This window comes from Phodopus roborovskii, unplaced genomic scaffold (genome assembly GCF_943737965.1).
Source record: "Phodopus roborovskii unplaced genomic scaffold, PHOROB, whole genome shotgun sequence".
In the NCBI taxonomy this organism is placed as follows: Eukaryota; Metazoa; Chordata; class Mammalia; order Rodentia; family Cricetidae; genus Phodopus; species Phodopus roborovskii.
The window spans coordinates 130,479-152,521 of NW_026126009.1; the positions used below are offsets into that span (position 1 = coordinate 130,479).

Here is a 22,043-nt window from a genome sequence, read left to right on the forward strand (position 1 = left end):
ACCTAGGATTTCCTGTATAGACAGCATGATTTAGTGAGTGTTAGTTAATTCTGAGATATTTTCAGAGCTTCTTGTATAAAATTATGGACTACACTCAATTTTTGGTGAATATGATTCTTCCACGTTGAGAATACATATCAAGCCACCAAAATTTGCCATTTTATTCAACATCTGACTGTTACAGATCTCTCATAATCCATATTTACTATGGAAGAATTTTTAAATTTACTTACACATTTTGAAGACATAACTACCAAGAACACCATAAATTACTTACTCTTGCTTCAATTAATCAGATAAATGATTCTGACAAGAAACAATTCTATTAAGCATAATAATGTGTAGTAAATATTGTACTAAATATTGTTCAGTCTTTTATTCTTACTATGCTATTTATTTCACATAACAATCCTAGATATTATTTGTTTTACAAATAAGAGACACAAAGAAATTAAATTCTTTCAAGGTTGCACTAGTTCATCACTCAAATTATAGTTAAGCAGTTATAGTGAATTATAGTATAATTTTAACAATCTCATTTCCAGGAATAACTCTAGAAAAATACAAATTTACTTGCAAATACTTGCATGTGAATTTTTATAGCAGTTCTACTCATAATCACCAAAAGTCAAAAATAATTATCTGCCCTTTCATGTTGAATGACTAAACAAACTGTGATATATTTGTACCGTGGACTACTCTATGCAGCAAATAAAAATAAACAAAATATTGACATAACACTCTGAATGATGTGAGTTCTCAAAAGCATATGCTGAGTGGAAAAAAAAAACAAGACTCACAAAATGACATTTATTTTACATGTTCAAATGACAAAATTATAATGATGGGATACAAATTAATGGCATCCAGATATTAAAGTAGGAAGGTTCTGTGATTAAGAAACTAACAAAACTGGGTGGTGGTGGCACACTCTTTAACCCCAGCACTCAGAAGGCAGAGGCAGGTGATCTCTGTGAGTCTGAGGACAGCCTGGCCTAAAAAGTGAGTTTCAGGACAGGCTCCACAACTTCACAGAGAAACCCTAACTCAAACAACCAAAATAAAGCTAGCATAAAAGAATTTCCTAGGGTAAAAGAACCCTTCTGTACTTAGATCGAGGTGGTGGTTATGTGAAAGTATACATGTTAACAGCCATAGAAACTCATATAACCCCCAGAATTTCCATTTAGCTTTATAATTTTTAAAGACATTATTTCATCTTTTTGGTTAGTAATAATTGCTATACTTCATATTTTCTTTCTTTTTTTAATCCCTTTTTTAAAAAAACTTATTTATTATGTATACAGTGTTCTGCTTGCATGTGTGCCACTAGATCTCATTACAGCTGGTTGTGAGTCACCATGTGGTTGCTGAGTATTGAACTCAGGACCTCTGGAAGATCAGCCAGTGCTCTTAACCTCTGAGCCATCTCTCCAGCCCCCTATTTTCTATGTATATTTACTAGAACTCTACCTACAACTAACAATGGGATTTAATGTTAAAATAGATTAGAATATAGACATTTTAGAAAGTGCAATATCCTTCCCATCACAGAAATTTTATTGCCCTTGAGGGCCCCTTACTCTAGCTACTAGGACAGGCCTGTCTGTATTAGACTCAAATATACTATCTTATTCATAACACAGGGTGCAACCAACAAATGTTTGCTAAACTGACTTGCTTCGGCAATGTGGAAGAAAGTGACAAACACATGGTCATTAACAAAATCTGCATCTAGATAGATTAAATTTTGTTCTAATTTCTAATGAAACAATTACTAAGTTTTTAAAAGATATAATCAATAATTACAAAGCATACATAAAACTCTGAAAGCAGACAGATAGCATATCATCACGGGTACAGAGGTTTTTAAAGCCTAAAATAGGTAGAATCCAAACAACAATTATGCAATGCTCCCTAATCATAAAATGCAATGGGTTTAGTAAAAGATATTTAAAGAAAGAGATATATACTGACTTTCCAGATATGTGATGTCCTGTATTAGGTGACTTACTGTAGGATCACATTTCAGCTCAGATATGTGAAGCTTTCAGAGGCCATCATCCTAGTCTTAAAATGAAAAAGCTTGCCAAACTAAAAGGCAATCTGGCAGGGAAGTGAAGTTGCAGGACAAACTACTACTCTCATTTCCAAAGAGATCAAGGACCTGCACAGGTTTGGGCAATAAACTTGTAGGAATTCTAAACCAGAAATTCTACGATTGGCCATAGTGTGAAGCTTGTGTGTTCATAGAGTAGTTTCTACCTCTTTAAAAAAAAGCTTTGCCTATAGGAATTCCACCAGCTTTCATGGTGAAGACCAGGGAAAATCTACGAGATTGGTGGTACTTGGCTGTCTGGCTGCCTGACTAAAACAGTCGACTGTAAAATTCACCCAGACCACCTTCTCTAATATTGAGTACAGAATAAAGGGGTAAATTCTCAAGGAGAAGGATAGTACTATACTCAATAGAGTGTGGTAAGAGGTAGGAGGGAAGAGAAAGAAGCCTTACACACAAGCAGAATGAACAGGAAATCTTGCTAGGAACACACTCAAGACCTAGGTTCTAGCACCTGACCAATTAGATAATCAGAGAACACCTCCTCCTCAACCAATGACACCTGACATACCACCTACCTATTAACAGTGGAATACAACTGGAAAAAGCAGTAAAAACTTATGTTTGGAAAGCAGCACAATTAACAACCCAAAGCCAAGAATAGTACAAATTAAGTTATCATGGAAGCTGGAGAGATGGCTTAGCAATTAAGAGCACTCGCTGTTCTTCAGAGGATGCAGGTTCAGTTCCCAGGACCCACATGATGGCTCACAACCATGTGCAATTCCAGTTTGAAGGAAGCACTAGGTAAACAAGATAGTCACATATTTGCAAGCAAAACACTCATCAACAAAAAATAAACGCTAAAAAAATCGTACCATTAGAGGAACAGGAAATCTCTGGTGCCCTTACCCTGCCTCCCACCTACACACACCCATGTCAACAAAAACATTGAACAAGCAAACTCCTCATTAAAGAACTAGGAAAAGAAACCAGAGGTTTCTGACTACTAAAAATTTATCAGAAATTCTTGCCTATGTGCAGCTTTCAGGATGTTCATGAAGTGTATCAAAAGGTAAGAAAAAAATACAAGTTACAAAGCAGTCCCTAGGTCCAACACAGTAGTACATATGCTGGAACTACCAAACTGAAATTTAAAAGAATTATGATTCATATTTTAAAGTATAATGGGCTGGACAGATGGCTCAGAGGTTAAGAGCACTGGCTGCTCTTCCAGGTGGTCCTGAGTTCAATTCCCAGTAACCACATGGTGACTCATAACCATCTGCAATAAGATGTGGTGCCCTCTTCTGGCAGAAAGGCATATATGCAGGCACAGGACTGTGTAGGTAATAAATTTTTAAGAATCTAATGGATAAAGTACATATAAGACCAGACAGATAATTTCGGCAAAGAAATAAAGCGTAGAAGAAAAAAAGCTAATGAAAATATTAGAAATAAAAAAGGTTAAAAAAACACAAGATGCCTCTAAACTGAAGAATGGATAAAGATGATATGGCACATTTACACAATGGAATACTACTCTGTGGGGGGGAAAAAAACCAAAGGAATCTTGAAATTCACAGGCAAATGGATGGAACTTGAAAAAACCATCCTGAATGAGGTAATCAAGTCACAAAAAGAGGAACATGATATGTACTCGTTCATATATGGATTTTAAACATAGAGCAAAGGATCACCAGCTTATAATTCACACCGCCAGAGAAACTAGGATACAAGGAAGAATCTAAGGGATTCATACAAGTTCCCTCACAGAAGGGGGAAGGAACAAGATCTCCTGAGCATATTGTGGGGGGCAGTGAGTCAAGAGGGAGCTAGGAGAAAGAGAAGGGGAGGAGAGGAAAGCACGTGGGACTAGGAAGATTGAGTCAGGGGAGAAATAGATGAGAAGAGAGAGAGACAGAGACAGAGAGAGAGAGAGAACATAAAAGAGGGAGCCATTATAGGTTTGAAGAGAAAACTGAACCTAGACACAGTTAACAAAACGGCAGCCCACAGAATGGAAAAAATGTTGACCAACCCCACTTCTGACAAAGGGCTGATTTCAAAAATATACAAATAACCCAAGAAGCTAGTTAGAAAAACACCAAATAATCCAATTAAAAAGTGGGATGATGTGAGATGTCATTCTGTAAATATGTATTGTTTAATGAATAAATCACTGTTGGCCAATATGAAGGCAAGATAGGCAGGACTAGAGACTGGGGGAGAGAGGAAGAAGTAGGGAGGAGATTCAAGATGGAGGACTGAGAGAGCAGAACACCAGCCCCTCTTTCCAGTAAGATGAGACCATATGGAAATACTTAGATTAATATAAATGGGTTAATACTTAAGACAGAGCCAGCCAATAAGAAACTAGTAACTGGCCTACAGCTTTATATCAAATACAGCGTGTCTGTGTGTTATTTGGGGCTGGGGGGGGCAGTGGGACCAGACCGGCAGGAAAAATCTACTCAGAACAAAATGGTGCTGGCAATGTGGCTAATAAGAACTTCCACTTAAAACTTGACAAAATCTTAAAAAGGGGGTTTAGAAACAAAAGAACAGAGACAAGAATGGCTTCTGGGAACCAGCATTTTTCATGGTTGGACTCTGTTTTGCTAGAGACAGAGACTTGTGTGGCTCTTTTAAGGGAGATTTCCTGACTCAGCATAGCAGCCAAAAACCAGAAGGTTTTTTTAAGAGCTCTGCTAACAACAACTTAATAGTGTGTTAGAGAGCTGGCAATGAGAGTGACCACATCTCCAAGCCAGCAACATGCTGCTGGATGGCGGCGTAGACCAAGGCAGTGAGCACAGCTCTCAGTTCTGGTGGTAAAGATACCTGCCACCATCTTGGATAGACTATGGCTAATACAGCTATGGCTTTCATATTAGCAATGTTGTTTACCAGATAAAAGACTCGTGGCCAGAAAAAGATAAAGATTTACAGTAAAGACAGATTCAGATTAAGAAAAACCTTTTAATTCTAGCACTCGGGAGACAGAGGCAAGCAGATCTCTGTGATTTCAAAGTAAACCGGGTATACAGAGTTAATTCCAGGACAGATAAAAGTTACACAGAGAAACCTTGTCTCAAAAAATGAAAAAAATGAAAAAATAAAAATAAAAGAAATAGAGTAATAAAAAAGCACAAAAAGAGTGTGGATACTATATACTGTTCTGTTATCTTTGTATTGTTTAACTGCTGAGGAAATAGCAACAACTGCTAAAATAAATGCTGCTGGATTAATCCAATTTATATATTTTTCAAATACTTTGACTTCAAAATTTAAGCCCAAGGACAGGTTACTGGGGAAAAGGATTTCTATTTTTGTTTCCACAGAAAATGAAAAGCTTCGGATTCCTTCCAGACTAACATGGTTTGATCAAGCCAGATCCCCAGAAGCAAGACTCCATATGATCCACGATTCAAAACAGCTGGGACAAGGCAGCCAGGATTTCTGCGTCTTCTTAGGATCCCCATGACAGCGTCCCCTACCAGCAGGAAGCAGTTTGGAAAGAACGACACCCAAATTCCCAAATATCATTTATAAATGTTTGTTTTCATTTATATGGGGTTGGTTATAAATAGTTAATGACCACAACCAATCTCTTTAAAGGTAAAAAGGATTATGGTATAGATAAAAATACTTTGATTTTCACTTATTGATACAATTTAAGGTCAATTTTGTGATATGTATATTTCTCCTTTTGTTTAGTTATTATGTTCATATAGCTCATTTAAAATGTAATGTATAATTTAGTACAGAATATAGATAGGTACCTATAATAGTCAAAACTTATAGTTAGGTGAGTTAGGTTTTTTAGATATACAGAGATGTATTTGAGATAAATAGGCATTCTTCAAACCTTTCAAAGACCTACAGAATATGGCATTTATAATGGTTTAGGGATTTTCCTAACAATGAGACAGAACTGCTCCTGGCAACACTGCCTGTGTCAGAAAGGAAGATGGACCTTGAAGAAACGAGTTATGGAGTTTGCTTTCAATATGGCAAGACTAACCATTTGAACAAGATACTGCTCTTGTCTGGACTGTTCAACATTATGTTTTATAAACTGGACATGCAGGACCCACAGGAAATTGACTGCTGATTCAAGATGGACAGTACTACAGGGTTCCTGCTTCTTGGGAGAGTCTGCCAGACATTCTGCAGGACACAGAGAAAAGTGACTGACAAACTGCCAATACAGCTGTACAGTTTAAAGTTTCCTGCTTTGCTGAAGAGTCTGCCAGGCACACTATGGCCTATGGGCTGAAGATGGAACATTACAGAAGAACTTCGAGTGACTGACCAGGCAGTGAGTTGTCTCTGTCATTTCTAGAGTTTATATACTATCCTTCTGTGGTCTTTGATGGAGTTGAAGACAGATAGTTACTGTTATAGTTTTTCTTAGTTAAGATTAAAGATAAGTTACATATAAGACTTTAGACTCACAAAGATAGGATAGATGACAGAATATTTTCTTTAAATCATACTAAATATTAATGGACTAAATATGCTAACTATGATTCTTATTTGACAACTTGTATGATATATTTTGCTATGTTAAGGTTAAAACCCTTCTTTTCATTTTAGACAGAAAAGAGATGATGGAAGATGTCATTCTGTAAATATGTTTCTCTTATTGGTTAATGAATAATATCCTGTTGGCCAATAGGAAAGCAAGATAGGCGGGATTAAGAGACTAGGAGGAGAGAGGAAGAAGTAGGGAGGCGATTCAAGATGGAGGACAGAGAGAGCAGAACACCCGCCCCTCTCTCTGGTAAGATGAGACCACATGGAAATACTTAGATTAATAGAAATGGGTTAATATTTAAGACAGAGCTAGCCAATAAGAAACACTAGCATTATATCAAATACAGCATCTCTGTGTGTTACTTCGGACTGGTATGGCGATGTAACCAGGCCGGTGAAAAACTTAATCGGAACAGTGGGATACAGAACTAAATAGAGAATTCTCAATGGAGAAATCTAAAATGACTGAAAGACACTTAAGCAAGTGCTCAACATCCTTAGCCATCAGGGAAATGCAAATCAAAACAACTCTGAGATACCATCTTATTCCTGTCAGAACGGCTAAAATCAAAAACACCAAAGATAGTATATGCTGGAGAAGATGTGGAGAAAGGGGCACACTCTTCCACTGCTGGTGGGAGAACAAACTCATACAGCCACTTCGGAAATCAGTATGGTAGTTCCTCCAGAAAATGGGAATTACTCTACCTCAAAACCCAGTAATTCCCCTTAGGCATATACCCAAAAGATGCACATTCATACAACAAGGGCATCTATTCAACTATGTTCAAAGCAGCATTATTTGTAATAGCCAGAACCTGGAAGCAACCTAGATGCCACTCAACTGAAGAATGGATGGAGAAAATGTGGTACATTTACACAATGGAGTTCTATTCAGTGGAAAAAACACAATGGAATCTTGAAATTCGCAGGAACAGAACTAGAAGAACCCACCCTGAGTAAGGTAACCTAGTCACAAAAAGACAAACACAGTATGTACCCACTCATATGTGGATTTTACATATATAACAAAGGATTATCACCCTACAGTTCACACTGCTAGAAAAGCTAGGAAACAAGGAGGACCCTAAGACATTACATGGTCCCCCACAGAAGGGGAAAGGGGTAAGATCTCCCAAGCAATTTGGGAGCATGTAGGGAGAGGAGAGGGAGTTAGGAGAAAGAGAATGGAAGAGGAGGGGAGAGGAGAACATGAGGGAACAGGAAGATTGAGACAGGGAAAGAATAGAGGAAAACAATAAAAGAGATACCAATATAGAGGGACCCATTATAGATTTAAGAAGAAATCTGGCACTAGGGAAATGCCCAGAGATCTACAAGGATGAACCCAACTAACAATCTAAGCAATAGTGGAGAGGCTACCTTTAATGCCCTTCCTCTATAATGAGATTGATGACTACCTTATATACCATCCTAGAGCCTTCATCCTGTTGCTGATAAAGGCAGAAGCAGACACCCACAGCTAAACACTAAGCCGAACTCCTGGAATCTAGTTACAGAGAGGAAGGAGTGATGAGCAAATGGGTCAAGACCAGGTTGGAGAAACCCACAGAATCAGCTGATCTGAACTAGGTGGAGCTCATGGACCCCAGTCTGATAACAGAGTAACCAGCATAGGACTGACCTAGACCCTCTGAATGTTGGTGTTAGCTAGCAGGACTGGGCAGTCTATGGGGCCTGTAGTAATGTATCTATCTCTAATACACGAATGGGCTTTGGGGGCACATCCCACATAGCAGGGTACTTTCTCAGCCTAGACACGTGAAGGAGGGCCTAGAACCTGCCCCAAATGATACGACAGACTTTAAACACTCCCCATGGAAGGCCTATCCTCCCTGGAGAGCAGAAAGTGTGGGGTTTGGTGGGGAGACCAGGGGAGGATTGGGAGGGTGAGGGAACTGGTATTGACATGTAAAACAACCTTCTTTCAAATTTAAAGAAAAATAAAAACAAACAAAATTGGAACCCTAAACAAACAAAAAAAAAAAAAAAAAAAAGGAAAATAGGTAGAATTATTTGAAAAAATAATGGTTGAGAAAATATAGATAAAAAAATGTGTGGAGAATATTAAACACAATACCTATGAAAAAATATAAAGCCATAGCTATGTATATTCTATTTAAACTGCTTAAAATCAAAGGCAAAACAAAAATCTTTAAGGAAGCCAGAAGCAAAGAAAGACATTAGATATACTTAAGGATAATACATACACCAGACTTAACTAGATGATATGCAACCATGGAATAATACACTGAAAGGAGAAAAAAAATCTCTTACAACCATTATTCTATATCACACAAAATGTCCTTCAAAAGTGAGTGGAATATAAAAATTTTCTCAGACAAACAAAACCAGAATTTACTGCCATCCAACCCACCCTAAAATGTTAAAGGAAATTCTTTTATTCCCTTTTTCCTTATAATTATGTTTTATTTTAATGTAACATTTTTATTAATTCTTTGAGAATTTCAGACATGCATATAATGTATTTTGATCATATTCATCACCTACTCTTTCTTCTGAATCCTCCAAGATCCACCCTCACCTCTCTCCCATATGTATTTTTAAAAACTAGCTCACTTAAAGTCCAATTTGTGCTGGCCATATATGCATCGGTGTAGGCCATCCACTAAAGCATGGATACTCTATTAGATCATACTCCTAAAGAAAACTGACTCTCCTCCTGACTTTCCTCCTAGCAGCTGTCATTATCAATACCTCCTCAACTAGAAGTAGAAGCTTATGAGACTCTCCTTCCCCTCCATGCTGGGACATTGAGTAACTAAAGAAAATTATTTAAGTAGGTTTGGAAACTAGGATTAACAAAAGAAATAAAAAGCACTGGAGAGGAAATAAATGAAGATAGAGTATGACTTTTTCTTTTAATGTTTAAAATGTCAATTTTCTATCTATCAGCCAAAGGCCAATTTTATAAGCAAGCCTTCCTGCTAAAACAGCAGTCTCAACCTGTTAGGTAAATTGCTTTCTACACAAAAGGGCATATACTATAAACCAAAATTCTACAGCTAGTATTATTCTTGATGAGAGATGGGAACACGTTAAATGTTCCATTTTCACTACAATTCTGAAGAAGAAAAATGTCAGAGTACTAATATTACTTATTTCCAAGACTCACTACAAAATTACAGTACTCAAGAACATGTGTTAACATAGTGTATCATGGCTGGAGATGAGGCTCACTGGTAGAACAATTGCCCAGCATGCTTTAGGCCATGAGATCGACCCTTAACACTGCAAAGAAAAGAAAGTAGTATAATTAATGGAAAAAATGGTTAAGACACACAGATTCAAGGAGCAGAGAAAGTCAGAAACAGATGCACAGATGCAAAGGCAATTGAATAAATAAAAGAATTTTCAACAAATGGTGCAATAAAATATCCCAATATGTGGGAAAATTTACTGTAACACAGACTTCACTTTCATGGTTTATTAGAATAAAAATTGGTAAAACCAATTTGGAGGATAGTTGGTCCACCTCTGTCAGAGAAAGTTCCCATGTATACATGGGAAAATACATTCCCATGTATTTTCCAAAAGGAACTGAAAACTTATGCTCACACAAAGACCTGTAAAGCCAATATTTACCACACCAGTTGTCCCTTAGCCTACATACACATAATTCAAAGCTGGAGGTATAGTTCAGTGGTATAGTATTATGTTATATAATAAGAGCCCTGGATAGTCTCAATCCCCAGCACCACAGAAGAAAAAGTCAAGAGTATACCAAGATGCATTTCTAAGGAAGAAAACTTATCTGGATATGTGTGTGTGTGTGTGTGTGTGTGTGTGTGTGTGTGTGTGTGTGTGTGTAGTGTGTGAGTGTATGTGTATATATATATATACATATATAATATATTATGGATATATATATACATTAATTAAATATATATAGTACAAGAATTGATCTGATAAAGTCACATTGGGAAGGAGTCCATGGGGGTTCCCATCACTATGTATCAGTTCTCTTTTTAAAAACACATTTAATTTTTGAAATAGGAAAATAAACACATCTTAAAAGTCAAAAGGTATACATTGGAGCTTATGCAATGAAAAGTCTCAACCACTAGTCCACGTCATTCATGCCACCAAACTGTAGCCCTTCAGAAATATTTTGTGTCTACGTAAGCAAAAGATTACATATTCTTGCACTCAACTCATCTATTTTACATAATGGTAATACCCACTCTTCTCTGTTTCTTGATTTTTCTCACTCTATACATTATAGATTATACAACATACAATATAATATTCTTGTATAACTAAGCCCTGACTCATATTTAATATATCACCAATCTTCTGCTGCTATAGGCAATATTCTAATTAACTTGTAAGTATTTATTGAATAAATTCTTGGATAAAGTGCTAAGTCAAATGCATGTTTATAAATATGAATGGCTCTAAAAATCAGTAATCCTAAATTTTTTATCCTAGGAGGAAATAAAATCTAAGATTATATCATCACACAATTTTTCAGGTGGAATACATACCTCTATGATGCATAAAATGAGCATTTTATTAAGTTTCTCACATTTCCAAGGATCAGCCTTCTAGCTGTTGAAAAAAATCTATGTTATGTAAAGAATGTTACCTTTGAGATCTTCCAGAATAAGGTCAAAGCCTGATGCCCCAAATTGGTGGGTCTTGGTCACTTCACAGTATAATACTGGATTCTTCACTGCAACTACAGGATATTTTAAAAATTTGAATAAATAAAACAGTTACAAAGAATCCTTTATCCTTATTATAATGTACAAATAATCATTTCTTCTCGTAGGTAAAAATTATATATGAAAAGGGGAGGGGCTAAAGTCAAAATTGCCAATGTTCCTCTCATTGCATGGTAATAGATTCCTAAATCTTTTTGCTTATCTACAAAACATAGCATACAAGGATTTTGTGATAAAGCTTGAATGGGTGTTGAGAAAACACAGGAGCTCCTTTGATAATAGCTGGGTAAGATCAGAGAGCAATTGACCCACTTGTCAAGATATCTACTTCTAAAACCACAATGCCTCACTCCGGCTTTCCATTCACTAACAATTATATGCTTTATTGCTGTAAAGGTTCCCAATATGTTCACAACTCATTATATTCACTCTTTGAATGGTGTCCCACAATGTCTCTGGACTTCGTCATGAATGCAATTTTGTGATTTAGCAATGGAACAATAGCAAATGTGATAGGAGCAGGCACTTGAAAAAAAGTACTTAGGTACTGGCTGGTGCTTTCTCTTACCTGCTTCTCTCTTTTGAAACTCTGAGACTATATTACCTAGTCTCAGCCACCTAGGAGAGACCACATAGAATGATGAACCATCCAAGGCTCCTACCTACACATTTAGTCTACCAAACATCAGCTGTCTATGCAAGGCCATCCTAAATCATCAAGCCACTAACTAGGCACTTTCTCTTACCCCTAAAAGCTAACTAGCATAGGCTACCTAAGTATGTTTGTGACCCAATATATATGTCAAGGGGAAGAAACACTGCTTTTCTCTTGTGAGGTTTTACACTGTATATAAAAACAGTTTCAAGCCAGACATTGGTGGCACATGCCTTTAATACCAGCAGTCAGGAGGCAGAGGCAGGTACATCTCTGTAAGTTCAAGGCCAGCCTGGTCTACAGAGCAAGTTCAAGGACAGGCTCAAAAGCAATACAAAGAAGCCCTGTCTCAAAAAAACAAGAGTAAATAAATAAAATTTCAAATATAAAAACTACCACTTGAATGAAAATATGAAAAAATGTTTCAATTCTTTCCAGTGTCTCACACACAAAATTTAAAACATGACAAATTTCCACTTAGTCACATTAGTATCTTAATTATGATATGCATATTTAAACTAAAGCCTTATACTCCCCAGTTTCATTTGTAATGCTAAATCCAGAATTCCAGAAATTACTTGTCTTCCCAATTCCAAATGTTTATCTATTTCACAGGGCTTAATGAAAGCTGAAGGATTATACTCTTAATGAAGCCTAAAATGCAAGAGATATGAGCCTAATTAAAGCTCTTTCTACCAGCATTTTTAAGCAGCACATTCTTCTAGCATCATAGCAACTTTCACCAAAATTCACAGAAGACAGTAAAAGTCATCTACCAACATTTTGGTGAAGGTTTTATACAGAAATATCGCCTCTATTTTAATGAAAGATAGAACACTGAAGAACTGACTTAAAGCTTTTTTAGGCACCACTGGATACATTTCTGAAGTGTATGTGTACACACACACACACACACACACACACACACACACACACACACACACAGAGTTAGGAAAAGTTTAATAAAATACCTTCAAGTAGCCTCTGACTGTCTCTCAGTGCTGTCACAACAACTATTTCCTCTGCCTGGCAACCTCTTCTCTCTACCTTTTATCTTATTTTTTATTAATTTCATCTCTTCCTTGCTGTGTGACCTTGTGTAGGTTGGTTCTGAGAGGTATCTTCTGTACATAGAGCTAGCCAGTGCTCAACATAAAGGAAATTGTTACCATAATCACTGCTGGTATTATTTTTTATTATTCCATAAGGTAATCCCCATTGTCTTCCCTAGAACTGGCAATTCTACATTTATCTGTTCAAAAAAAAAAAAAAAAAACCCCAGCTCCTTGGATCCTACCTTAAAACATAACAATTTACATGTTATTCTCAACATGCAACATTTTTTGTTAAAGGGAGATGAAATAAATGTTTACAGAGCAACTATTACTTCAACTAAATTTTCACTACCATCCTCAGAGATAAGATTTGGCACACGAAGAAATTGAGGCACAGAGAAGTAAACTAGACAAGATCAAGAGGAAGAGTCAGAATATGAGTCTAAGTTTGCCTGCTTCCATTGCCTGTGTTGGATGTATGACATCAAAGGATTCCCTAACTCATAAACTTTGTTATCTAAGAGCAGAAGAGCAGAAGGCCTTAAAGATGGATATGTACAGCTACAACCAGTTAAGTGACTTCCAGATATCTACTCTTCAGATCCTTAACCAGGCCTCTGTTCCCATCAGCGGAACATTCCTCCTCCTAACTGTTGAAAAGATTCCTCAAATTCTTTCCACTGGACATTAAGCTCTTAAGGGGATGCGTATCATTCTCCTTTTACACCCCCAGCAAATAGAAAACACTCAGTATGTTTGCTGAATGAATTAAATGGAAACTATATTAATGGCCACAAAGTTGAAGGTTTTCATAGTAGTAAAATTTGACATAGGAAAACACACAAAAACAGTGAAAGGAGGAGAGGGTATCTTAAATAATTTTATGATTGGTCATTTCTCATCTAGCATCAGATTCTACTTTTTTTTTTACAAACATATGCTTGGTAACTACAGGGAGACTTTACCTCTGGGGCCCTTCCCCACCACCAATGTTCTGCTATACCAGTGATTGCATCAGAGGTATCCTTCACGACAGAATGGCCTTGACAAATACTACTCTCTCAATGGTTATGCTCAAATGATTTGTAAAAAGAAAGAGCAAATGAATACAAACTGTTGATAACTAGTGACCTTGGATAAAGGGACTACAGTGAGTTTTTGTACCAATCTAGCAACAGTTTTTAAAATGTTAATATTTTATCAAAATTAAGTTTTCAAAATCTAAAAAAGCAAATTTCCCAGATTTCAACACAGAGGGTCCAGTGTATAGGACAGGTTGATATCACATTCTCTTACTAGGTAGTGCAAAAACAACATTCTTGGCAAGCATAGTAGCTTATAGCTACTTATAATCCCAGCTCTCAGGAGGATGAGGCAGGAGGATCAGGATTTGGAAGGCCAGTCTTGGCTATACAGTAAACACCATCTCAAAATAACAACAACAACAAAAGCCACACTGGCTTAGGCTTTTTTGCCTGTCAGTAGTTATCAGAAAAAAATAACCTCAATGGGTAGTGGGGCATAGACATGGCTTCTGAGTTGGAACAGACAAATTATTTGTTGCTTGAAGGATACTCAAGGTATCACAGATGCCTCCTACTGGCCAAAGTCCTAGTATAACTTCACCTTGCTAGATCCTTTTTTTCAGAGCATATCAGAACCCCCAGAGTGCCCCCAAGGACATGCCCTTATGTTCAGAAAGAGAGCCCTTTGAGTTCTTACCTTCCCTTTCTCAAGTTTCGCAGATTGAATTAAGTAAGTTTGATTGTAGGAACCTTATTTCTGTTGTCTATGGAAAGCCCTACAGAGAGGACACAAAAATATACATGGGAGTCACAAAAATAGAAAACTGAAAGCAGTGGTTACTTGCTCTATAATGATCACCTACTAGCACCCTCTTATTCATTCACTGCTTCTAACCAATCGTCCTAGATTATCCCCACCCTGGAAACATTTATAAAGCTGAGAAAGCATTCTCAGCCACGGTAACTAGAACAATACAAATTTATGAATGAGCCCAATTTTCCCACTTTATAAAGGTATCAGAGTAAGGGGTAGGTAGCTCAGTGGTGGAAGGCTGTGGGTCCAATTTTCAACACCAAAAATTATGGCTAGTACAGCGCCATATGGGTATTACCCAACATCTATCTCTCATCTAAAAAAGTGAGGCAAAAAAAGATCACAGTAAATTATCCCCTGATCAGATTATCTTAATATAAGTCAGCATATCAGTTCTATCTTCCGTTCCTACTTTTTGTAAACTCCATGAAGAGGTAGGTACATTATGTCCCATGACAATATTCAGCCTCATTTTAGCCTCCCTCTCTGCGTCCCTGATCAAAGCTTCTAAAAGCTCTCTAATGTCATGTCTTCACAAACACCTGATGTCTCCTGATTTCCTCACCACCCCCAAAATATGTGATTAATTTCAGCTAAACCTCAAAGTAAACAATAAAAACAAGGAGATGGCCATACTAAACCTGTAAGTCTTCAACATCCTCTTATTTTAGCGTTCCCTAACCCATGTCTCAGGTGTGATAACTGCCTTGGAATCATCAGCTGTGATGATGGTTCTGGGACTCTCCTCTACAAGCCAGAAAATGGTTCACATGTGCCCTGAAAGCTGTTTCCAAGTTGTTCCTGAATCCTTCACTTGGAACTGCCTGGGATCAAGAATCATACCACACTGAGGAAACAAAGTGTGGATTCTGGAATTAGAACACTGTAGCCTGTATTATTCCAGAACTAACTGGCTAAAAAAAATTGTGAGGAAGTCTTTCAAGACAGTATTGGGATAAGAGCTCTTCTCTAGTGAACAAAAGTATACAGAAGAGCAAAAATGAAAGAAAGGTGGCGATAATGGTACCTGATGTTGACAACTTAACATGAACTGGACGTTCCCCAACTTAATATGAACAGCACCCCTCAACTTCTGTAATCCTCGAAGTGAGAGTTTATCCTCTAATACTTCAAGTATTTAAATTCAGAACTCACCTTAAATAAAAAAGAAAATGATAATTATGGAAGGATACTCATAAGGTTAAACAAAAAAGAAAAAAACATTTTTACTTATCCAGTCATTATATAATGTGAGAACTACACTATTCAAAGGGTACAAAGGCCAGGCTCTGTTCCCACCATTACAGATGTTATAGAAATACTAAACTAAATAAAACACAATGCTTTGTTTCAAGTGAACTCTGCTCTTCTCCCCACCCCCATTCTCCAACCCCCAAGGCTGACAAGAAGTGGCTGCAGGCAAGGTATTTAAGAAGTACTCTGGGAAAGTGGACTCTGGTTAGCATGAACTAGGCAACGATGTTGTGCAACCAGTTTTCAGCTACTTTTTTTTTTCCATTACTTTTCAGAGTTTAGAGAGTAGCAGTTATCTTTATCTGACTGAATGCAGGGAATGAGGTCGTCTTTCCCTCTAGGACACTGGGATCACTGTCACCACGGTTTTGATTTCTTGTACAAACTGTGGACTGTAGAGGGTGGGGTTCTCATCCTCAGGCTTCAGAGGTGAGTTCATCTCACAAGGTGGGGGTCTACCCTTGCACACATCTCAGAACATGGATTTCCTTACAACTCAGAACGCCAGTGGAGTAGCCAAACAAGTTTCTTGCCCAATCCCTACAAGTGACATATGTCCTAGGGCTGCACAGAGATAAAGTCTTAAGCATGTCTTCACATCCCACCATTAAGGGCACTCATTTGAGATCCTACCCCACTTTCTTCCTGACAAATAATGAGAGCAGGTTGTCCTGTGTGATTTAAAGCCAGACTCCACCAAAGCCAAGGCTCTTCTCCGAAATGCAGGAGAAAAAAGATTGGAGGATCAAATAAATAGATCAATAAACGTGCCCCCCTCAGAGGAGGTAATAAAACGAACTCAAGAGCTGGAGAAAAGTTAACAACCGTGCCATGCCCGGTGGCAGAAAAAAATATTTCCCCGTAATTGGCAAAGCCCTGGCGATTTTCCCACCCCCAGGACCGCAGGGCGCTTGGCGGCTGCGAACACTCACAGCGTTCTAACAATGACCAGAGAAAGGAAAGTTCTCCGGCCGTCAGGGCGACCGCGTTCCAGCTAGGTTGGCATTTGGGCTCTCGGGATGCCTGCTTGCTCCCTGCACTGCCAGTCTTCCCCTCTCCAGACACTCGGGGTCTTCCCGCTCCGCAAAGCTCAAACAGCCAGGGTGCGCCCTCTCGCTGCTTGGACCAGCCAGCCAGGCAGCCACAGGCGGCAGAAAGAGCATGCCCTCTAGCCCCGAGGTCTGGCCCCCACGCGTCCCCGATAGCACAGAACCGGCGAGGGAAGGGGCTCCGGGAGAGGAATCTGAAAGGAACTGCCGCTACAGTTATGGCGCTCAGTGTCTCCCGAGGTGGCCCAGAGGCTGTACTCAAGCTCGCGTGTCCGTGTCCGTTGCCCCCCCCCCCTAGCTCCGGCCACCAGGCACGGCGCGCGCCACCAGCAGAGGGGCGACTTTACCTCAGCCCACACACGCTCTCCGCTCCCAGGCTCTCGGGGGACACCGGAGGCGACCGCTTGCTTCGTGGAGCTGGAGCTATCCCGAACGCGGCGAGGCCAGGACCCCTAGCTCCGCGCCGCCCTCGTCCCACTCCTCGAGGCCGCCACTCCCGCCGCCAGAGCCACACTAAGCCCACAGGCTCGCTGCTGCGGCTGCGGTTGCCCCCGAGAGCGCCTACCTTCGGCGCTGCTGTGGGCTCCGCTCCTTCCCTGAAGCACACAGGGCCCCCTCAACGTGCCGGCGAGTCCGGCTAGGGTGGTAACCGCCCCCTAGCCGCCCGCTTTCTTCTCTTCCCTCCCTCGCACCTGCCCCCTAATCTCCTCACCCCGCCCTCCCGCCCGGGCCTCCCGAGGAGCCACGGGGGCCGCCCCCTAGCGCTCTGCTCCCGCCCTCCGCCCTGGCCGCCTGGCCCGTCAGGCCTCTGCCCTGGGCAGGCTGCTGGGCGGCGGCGGCCGAGGAGGCGCGGAGCACTATTGTATTCCTGACACTGTGCGCTCCCACGCTCCGCCTCTTCCCTTTCCTTCCTTCACCACCGCCACTCCCCCCCCCCGCTCCCCCCCTGCCGGCTGCGCTCGCCCTACCCGACCGGCTCCCTGCCGTCTGCTCGCCCGCCGCGCGCTCTTCTGGCGGGCTGGGCGCCGTTACCAACGCCACCGGCTTCGAGGCTCCACCCACTTCGAGCTCCCGCACGCGCGGCGCAGTGCTTCAGGTGGGTTCTCCCCCCCCCCGCTGCGCGCGCTGCTGCCCTGAGGAGTCCCAGCCCCTCTAGGCGCTGGAAAGGGCGAGGTGCAGTGACTCTTGCTCTACCACAGTCCAGACTGAGCTTTTCAAGCCCCTCCTTCAACTTTAAAGTTCCGCGAGTGCCTTTCGGTGACCACCATTGATTTCTGTCATTTCTGCTTGAACTATGGAAAAATAATAAAGGCAAGGAGGCAATTGACAACACATTTGTCCAGTTGTAAGCACACGTTTTATGATGGCGTGGAACTTCTTTTTCCTTTTGCTGATGTCGATCTAGTTAGCCTAAGGCTTCCAGTTATTCGAACCTTCATACAGGTGTTGCTGTGGAGGTATTTTGATAATATAATTAAAGTCCGGTTGACATAAAAGTAGGGGACATTTTATCAAATAGTGTAGGTGGGCCTGTCCAGAATTTGGAAAAATCTTTAAACCAGGACTGAGTTTTTCCTGAGACAGAGAGGATTGGACAGTTTAAAAAGTTATACGCCCCTGGGTTCCAGCTTCCTGAACTTACCTTCCTGGTCGCCTGTCCTGCAGCTTTTTTTTTTTTTTTCATTACCACAATTATAAAAGAGAATACCTTCAAATGAATAAGGGGAAATGATGCATATTGTTAATATATAAATAAGTGTATATAATTTACTAATGGTTCTAGTCCTTAGAATTCTGACAAATACAGAATTTTGCAACCAACTTATTTCCTTTTCTAGAATTGAAAATACAGTCATTTTCACTTATATTTCTAGGATAAACAACAATTTAAACTCTTTTATTTTGTCTATTTTTCATACTATGGATGTAATTCTACTTAGGTATATGTAAAGCTTTGTGTTATAAAATAGTCATAGTCCTTCACATTTACTGATATACGTGACTGATTTTAAAATAGAATTCCACAGGAAGATGTAAAATTATTAAAGGGGTCTCATGCACTCTGGTGAGTACCTCTCCGAGTTTTCTATGGTAATTTTATATAACTATATCAAAAGCAAAATAGTGACACTAGCCCAATCCATAGAGCTCATTCAGGTTTCATCAACTTAACAAGCATCCATTTCTGAATCTGAATATAAATAAGTTCTACACAATTTTCTCACCCGTGTAGATTCCTTTGACCAACACAACCATCTCAAAGATTTCCCCTGGTATCCTTTATCATTAGTCACCTCCGTTTCCTAACACAATTCCTGACAAATCCTAACATGCTCACCATACCATCCCTATAACTTTGCCATTTCAAGCATATTATATAAGGAATCATTCATTTTGAAATCTGTGGTGGTTTTTCACTCAGAATAATTTCTTTAACACCCATCATTGTTTTCATTGTTGAGTGATATACCAAAGTTTAACAGTTCATCCATTGAAGGACATTAGGGCTGTTTGCAAATTTGCCCACTCAGAATAAAACTGCTTGGCTATGAAGATAGCTCAGTAGGTAAAAGCACTACCCACCAAGCCTGATGACATTATTTTGATCCCTGGGATCCAAAAATTGGAAAGAAAGTACCCCCTGAGTCTTGAGAACTTTCCTCTGGCCTCCACAGTTTGGACACACACACACACACACACACACACACACACACAAAATGGGTGTAAGAAAAAAATTTAGAAGAATAAAAGTGCTGTAAACAGCCTTATAGAGGTTTTTGTGAAAACAGACCTTTTCATTTTCTTATGAAAAATAACTGTTAAGTGCATTGAATGACCAGATGCCAAATGTGTGCTTAGTATTATAAGAAACAGCTACATTTTTTCAGACTAGCTGTACCATCTTGTTTTCCTAACTGCTGTAAATAAGAGATCAGTTTCTTTACTCTTTGTTTGTATTTGTTAGAAACAGTCACTATTTCTATTTTAGCTATTCTATGGTGATAGCTCATTTTAAATTGACTTTCCTTAGTGGCCAGTCATGTTGAACATCCTTGCATGTCTTTAGTTGCCATCCCTTTGGTGATGTGTCTCCTTATGTATTTTGGGTATTTTCTAATTGGATTATTTCTTACTATTAATTTTGGAGAATTATTTATATATTCTAAATACAAGTCCTCTGTCAGATATGTATATGATCAGAAAATAGTTTTCCCATCTGCAGCCAATCTTTACATTTATTTAACATGAGGTTCCACGAACTATTTTCTGAGCAATCCAGTTTATCAAGTTTTGTATTTATATATAGTGCTTTTGGTGTCTTGTCTAAAAAATCTTCACCTGGTTCCATCTGCCTTCTCTCATGTTTCCTCTAAAAAGTGTTATAGTTTTAAGTCAGTGATTCACTTTGAATTATTTTTTGCCATAAATTTGGACCCAAGGTAGAGCTTCTTATTTTTGCCTATAAACGATTGATGACTCAAATAAAATGACTGTCTTTGCTTCATTAAATTGCTTTTGTACCCCTGTCAAAATCAATTGGGCCATCTGTATGGGACCATTTCTTACCTCTTTTGTATTCTATTAGTCTATGTGTTTTTCCTGTGAATACTCATCTTAATTGTGACAGCTATAGAACAAGTGGGTAGAGCATTCCCTCCTACTTTATTCTTTTTCCAAATTGTTCTGGCTATCCTAGTTATTTTGACTCTGTTGTTTTTTGTTTGTTTGTTTGTGGGTTTTATTTTAAGACAGGGTCTTACTATGTAGCTCTGACTGTCCTGGAACTCACTCTATAGACCAGACTGGCCTCAAACTCAATAGAGATCTGTCTGCCTTTATCTCCCAAGTGCTGGGATTAAAGGCATGAGCCACCACACTAGACTGATAATTTATCTTTTCATATAAGTTTTGTAATGAACTTATTTTGTATTTATAAAAAACCTTGATGGAATTGTAAAAGAAATTGCATCAAAACTATATATCAGTTTGGGAAGAACTGACGTCTTCCCAACCTTCTCTTCTAATTTTTTAACATGATAATTTCCATCTCTTCATTTAGTTATATACTTCTTTGACTTCTTAATTGGCATTGTGAAATTTTGAGCATATAGATTCTATGCACATTTTGTTAAGTGTGTGCTTAAGTACTTCATTTCCTTTGGAGTGATTATAACTGGTAATGTTTTTTAAATTCCAGCCACACATTAATTGTTCACTGTCAGCCTAATATAGAAATGCAATTGATGTGCATTGATCTTAATATCTTATGACATACTGAACTCCACTATTGCTTCTATGAGTCTTTTGGCAGGTACTTTGGAAATTTCTATGTGGAAAAAAAAATGTTATTGGGCTTTTAAAATGGCTCAGTGAATAAAGACACTTGATACCAAGCCTGATGACCTGAAATAAATAAATGTAATTTAAAAGAAAGGAGATGGTTTTATGTCCTTTCAAATCATATGATTTTTATTCCTTTTCTTGCCTGATTGAACTGAGTGCAGCATTTGAATTATACTGAATGAAAGTGATAAGAGTAGACAACATTTGTTGGGATAGATCTTTGCGGGAAACACTTCATCTTTCATCAGTAAATGTGATACTAGCAAGGTTTGGGGAGATGTTCTTTATCAAGTCGAGAAAGTACCCATCTAATCATAGTTTGCTTAATTTTTTTTTACTATAGCCAGGCGGTGGTGGTGCACACCTTTAGTCCCAGCACTTGGAAGGCAGAGGCCAGCCTGGTCTACAGAATGAGTTCCAGGTCAGCCTGGACTATTATACAGAGAAATCCTGTCTTGAAAAACCAAAAACGAAACCCACAAAAATGAATTATTCGCTGGGCAGTAGTAGCACATGTCTTTAATCCCAGCACTCAAG

At 39.0% G+C, this 22,043-nt stretch overlaps 1 protein-coding gene across 2 annotated transcripts in view; it reads right to left on the reverse strand.

The window, feature by feature from the left end:
* The window catches only part of Jade3 (jade family PHD finger 3), a 118,055-nt gene extending 102,155 nt beyond the window's left edge, over positions 1-15,900 (reverse strand). For both annotated transcript variants that reach the window (XM_051179305.1, XM_051179304.1), the window contains exons 1-3: positions 15,887-15,900; positions 14,743-14,821; positions 11,232-11,318 (exon numbers count right to left, since the gene is read on the reverse strand). The gene's annotated coding sequence lies outside the window, so the exon portion shown is untranslated. The remainder of the gene's footprint in view (positions 1-11,231; positions 11,319-14,742; positions 14,822-15,886) is intronic.
* Positions 15,901-22,043: the final 6,143 nt, after the last annotated feature.